The sequence below is a fragment of the Chrysemys picta genome, unplaced genomic scaffold (assembly GCF_011386835.1).
Source record: "Chrysemys picta bellii isolate R12L10 unplaced genomic scaffold, ASM1138683v2 scaf966, whole genome shotgun sequence".
Taxonomy (NCBI): Eukaryota; Metazoa; Chordata; order Testudines; family Emydidae; genus Chrysemys; species Chrysemys picta.
Window position 1 is genome coordinate 1 of NW_027053673.1, and position 5,000 is coordinate 5,000.

Sequence of the window (5,000 nt, forward strand, 5' to 3'; positions counted from 1 at the left end):
CACCCACTAATAGGGAACGTGAGCTGGGTTTAGACCGTCGTGAGACAGGTTAGTTTTACCCTACTGATGATGTGTTGTTGCAATAGTAATCCTGCTCAGTACGAGAGGAACCGCAGGTTCAGACATTTGGTGTATGTGCTTGGCTGAGGAGCCAATGGGGCGAAGCTACCATCTGTGGGATTATGACTGAACGCCTCTAAGTCAGAATCCCCCCTAAACGTAACGATACGGCAGCGCCGTGGAGCCTCGGTTGGCCCCGGATAGCCGGCCCCCCCCTCCGGGGGGTAGGGCTCGGTGAGGAGAGCCATTCGTGTCGGGACCGGAGTGCGGACAGAAGGGAGCCGCCTCTCACCCGTTGCGCACCGCATGTTCGTGGGGAACCTGGTGCTAAATCATTCGTAGACGACCTGATTCTGGGTCAGGGTTTCGTGCGTAGCAGAGCAGCTACCTCGCTGCGATCTATTGAAAGTCAGCCTTTGACACAAGACTTTGTCTCTTCTCCCAACCCTCCGGCAGGAAGGGAAAGCCACCAGCCCTGGCTGCGGGGTTCGGGGTGGTGCTTCCCTCCCCGGGGGGGAAGGCGGGCAGGGCGACCCTCGCCAGAGGAGGGTCCGGCCGCCGGAGGAGGTGGGCAGGGCGACCCTCGCCAGAGGAGGGTCCAGCCACCTCCTTTCCTCTCCCCTCTCCGGAGCCCTGGGTTGACCTGGTGGCCGGACGGGACTTTGAGCCCCGGGCAGGGCGACCCTCGGCGGAGGAGGCTCCGGCCTCCCCCTTTCCCCTCGGGGAACGTCAGGTCAACCCAGGGGATTCCTGGGGTTGACCTGGTGGCCGGTTTGCTGTGCGGCCCGGCCACCTCCTTTCCTCTCCCCTCTCCGGGGCCCTGGGTTGACCTGGTGGCCGGACGGGACTTGAGCCGGGGGCACTGGTCCTGAGGAGCACAGAGGGGGGGGGCTTAATAGCCGAGACGGAGCAGGTCCGGGGGAGGCTTAATAGTCGTCCCCCGAGCGCTCCAGGAGGCAGGCTTAAGAGTCGTGCTTTAAGGCCACCAGGTCAACCCGTCGAATCTACTGGGTTGACCTGGCGGCCGGTTTGCTTTCCGGCCACCAGGTCAACCCATTGGATTCGACGGGTTGACCTGGCGGCTGGTTTGCTTTCCGGCCACCAGGTCAACCCATTGGATTCGACGGGTTGACCTGGCGGCCGGTTTGCTTTCCGGCCACCAGGTCAACCCTTTGGATTCGACGGGTTGACCTGGTGGCCGGTTTGCTTTCCGGCCCGGGTGTCACCCCACTGCCAGGGCAGCGCGGCAGTGGTGCTGAGGACCGCAGAGGGGGGCTTAATAGTCGAGACGGAGCAGGTCCGGGGGAGGCTTAATAGTCGTCCCCCGGCCAGTCCGGGGGAGGCTTAATAGTCGTCCCCCGGGTACTCCGGGGGCCAGGCTTAATAGTCGTCCCCCGAGGACTCCGGGGGCAGGCTTAACAGTCATCCGCCCCGGGCGCTCCAGGGGGAAAGCTTAATAGTCCTCCCCCGAGAGTGTGTGTGTGTGTGTGGGAGGGAGGCTTAGCAGTCTTGCCCCGGGCGGTCCGGTGGGGGAGGCTTAGCAGTCGTCATCCGAGGACTCCGGGGGCAGGCTTAATAGTGGTTCCAGGGGAGGCTTAATAGTCGTCCCCCGGGCAGTCCGGGAGAGGCTTAATCGTCATCCCCCGACAGTGTGTGTGTGTGTGTGGGGGGGGAGGCTTAGCAGTCTTCCCCCAGGCTGGGTGGGGGCCTGGCGGGAGGCGTCGCAGTCTTCCCCCGGGCGGTCCGGTGGGGGAGGCTTAGCAGTCGTCATCAGGGCGGTCCGGGGGTGGGGGGAGGCCTCAGAGTCGTCCCTCGGAGAGCCGGGTCGGCGGCGGTGGCGGGTGTCAGGCTTTACGTCCAGCCTCCGGAGGGTGAGCGTCCTCGGACGGGATGCAGCTGCCGCAGAGAGGCAGCCTCTGAGGCAAGGAGCGGAGCACCGAGGCTGGGGAGAGGGGAGCAGGAGCCGGGGGCTGGGGTGGGTGGGTGGGGGGGGCGTTCAGGACAACCGATCAAGCCCCGGGAAGCGGCTGTCAAATGTTCAAAGTCCCCCCGGGACAACAGGTCAAGCCCTGGGAGGCGGCTGTCAAATGTTCAAAGTCCCCACCGGGACAACAGGTCAACCCCCGGGAAGCGGCTGTCAAATTTTCAAAGTCCCCGTTCGGCCACCAGGTCAACCCGCTGAATCTACTGGGTTGACCTGGCGGCCGGTTTGCTTTCCGGCCACCAGGTCAACCCATTGGATTCGACGGGTTGACCTGGTGGCCGGTTTGCTTTCCGGACCGGATGTCACCCCACTCCCAGGGCAGCGCGGCAGTGGTGCTGAGGACCGCAGAGGGGGGGCTTAATAGTCGAGAGGGAGCAGGTCCGGGGGAGGCTTAATAGTCGTCCCCCGAGGACTCCGGGGGCCAGGCTTAATAGTCGTCCCCCCCCCGGGCGCTCCAGGGGGGAAAGCTTAATAGTCCTCCCCCGAGGACTCCGGGGGCAGGCTTAACAGTCGTCCGCCCCGGGCGCTCCAGGGGGAAAGCTTAATAGTCCTCCCCCGACAGTGTGTGTGTGTGTGTGGGAGGGAGGCTTAGCAGTCTTGCCCCGGGCGGTCCGGTGGGGGAGGCTTAGCAGTCGTCCCCAGGGCGGTCCGGGGGTGGGGGGGGGGGGGAGGCCTCACAGTCGTCCCTCGGAGAGCCGGGTCAGCGGCAGTGGTGGGTTTACGTCCAGCCTCCGGAGGGTGCGCGTCCTCGGAGGCGATGCAGGCGCCGCAGAGAGGCAGCCTCCGAGGCAGGGAGCGGAGCACCGAGGCTGGGGAGAGGGGAGCAGGAGCCGGGGGCTGGGGCTGGGGGTGGGGGGCGTTCAGGACAACCGGTCAAGCCCCGGGAAGCAGCTGTCAAATGTTCCAAGTCCCCACTCGGCCACCAGGTCCACCCCAGTCTAGCAATGGGGTTGACCTGGCTGACGGCCGGTTAGTATCAAGGTAAACTCACCGTCGTCCACAGGAGGGCAGCTCTCAGGCCGGCCGGCTGCGGCTGACTCTGGGGCGGCGCCCGGTCCCGGCAGCGAGGGGCGGGGGGCGCGGAGCGAGACGGGGCTAACCGGGGGGGGGGCGCCTGCTGCGACTTTGGGGGCCGCGGGTCGTCAGTGGCGTGCAGGCCGGGCCTCTCCCGGGGGATTCGGGGGGGCGGTCCTGCGGGCCGGGCGCAGGGGGCTCGAGCGAGCCCGGGCCGGTCCGCCCCGGGGCCGGGGTCTCCGCCTGCGGCTCAGGGGGGCGCGGGTCGTCGGGGGAGGAAGCCCGGGGGAGCCGCACACCGGCCCGCCAGGCCAGGCCTGGCCTGGATGGCCGCGGGGGGATTCGGGGCGGTCCCGCGGGCCGGGGGCCGGGCGCAGGGGAGGCGGGGGGGCCGAGCGAGTCCGTCCCGGGCCCGGGGCCTCCCCCTGCGGCTTTGGGGTCCGTGGGTCCCCGCTGGAGGAAGCCACTGGGAGCTGGACACCCGCCGTCCGTCCCGCCAGGCCAGGCCTGGCCTGGGTGGCCGCGGGGGGATTCGGGGCGGTCCCGCGGGCCGGGGGCCGGGCGCAGGGGAGGCGGGGGGGCCGAGCGAGTCGGTCCCGGGCCCGGGGCCTCCCCCTGCGGCTTTGGGGTCCGTGGGTCCCCGCTGGAGGAAGCCGCTGGGCGCTGGACACCCGCCGTCCGTCCCGCCTGGCCAGGCCTGGCCTGGGTGGCCGCGGGGGGATTCGGGGCGGTCCCGCGGGCCGGCGGCCGGGCGCAGGGGGTCCGAGCGAGTCCGTCCCGGGCCCGGGGCCTCCCCCTGCGGCTTTGGGGTCCGTGGGTCCCCGCTGGAGGAAGCCGCTGGGCGCTGGACACCCGCCGTCCGTCCCGCCTGGCCAGGCCTGGCCTGGGTGGCCGCGGGGGGGGATTCGGGGCGGACCTGCGGGCCGGCGGCCGGGAGGGTCCGGGCCAGTCCGCCCCATGCCCGGGGTCTCCCCCAGCGGCTTCGGTGGCCCCGGGGGGGGTCCTCCGCGGAGGAAGCCGGGTGGGTGGGGAGCCGGACCCCAGGCGCCCAGACCCGTGACCTGCGGCCGCGACCTCCGACTCGGCAGGAGCGACGAGGGGCTTTCCGGCCCGTCCCCCCCTCTCCTTCCCCCCCAGAAAAGGAGAGAGAGCTGACTCGGACCGGGAAAAGCTGCCTACGGCACCTGGGATTCCCAGGCGGTCACCCATCCAAGTACTAGCCAGGCCCGGGACGGTTTACCTTCCGAGATCGGACGGGATCGGGGGCGTTCGGTCCGGTATGGCCGTAGGCACCCGGCCCCGCGCCTCCTCGCCCGCTTTCCCCTGCCGACGCCCGGGCCTGCCGCACGGTGAGCCCCGGTCGGACTGCCCCCCCCCCCTGCGGCAGGGCCCCCGTCTCTCGCGGGCCCGGTCCTTTTTTCCTTTTCGAGCTCCGGGGCCCGGGCTGGCCGCCAGAGCCCCTCCGCCCGCCCTCCCCGGCGTCGGGGAAAATACTGTCCCGGACTTCCAGTGCGCCCGATCCTGTCAGCCGGGGGGTGGGGAGGGGCAGTCCCTCGCTGCGGCCGGGGAGGGTGAGCCCAGGGCGGCTTGCCTGCCGTGCGAGGCCCCTCTCGGCCACCAGGTCAACCCCGAGTCGAAAGGGCTGAAAAATTTTCAGAGTCCCCTCCCGGGCACCAGGTCAACCCGTGGAATCGGACGGGTTCACCTGCTGGCCGGTTCGCTTCCCGGGCACCAGGTCAACCCGTGGAATCGAAAGGGTTCACCTGCTGGCCGGTTTGCTTTCCGGCCACCAGGTCAACCCCTAGGGGTTTTAACGGGGGCACGCCCGGTGGCCTCTTTCCCGTCCGGTCACCAGGTCAACCCGGATCTCCCTCCTTCCCTGGGCGTCCCCTCCTCGGAGGCGTCAGGTTCCATTTCCCCCCCCCCCAGACTTCCAGGGGCC

The 5,000-nt window shown here is 69.6% G+C and overlaps 1 non-coding gene across 1 annotated transcript; it reads right to left on the reverse strand.

Moving 5' to 3' along the window:
- Window positions 1–4,230: 4,230 nt before the first annotated feature.
- LOC135979526 (5S ribosomal RNA) lies at window positions 4,231–4,349 on the reverse strand. Its single transcript, XR_010596814.1, has one exon. It is a non-coding gene; the product is annotated as a 5S ribosomal RNA (ribosomal RNA).
- Between the last annotated feature and the right edge of the window lie 651 nt (window positions 4,350–5,000).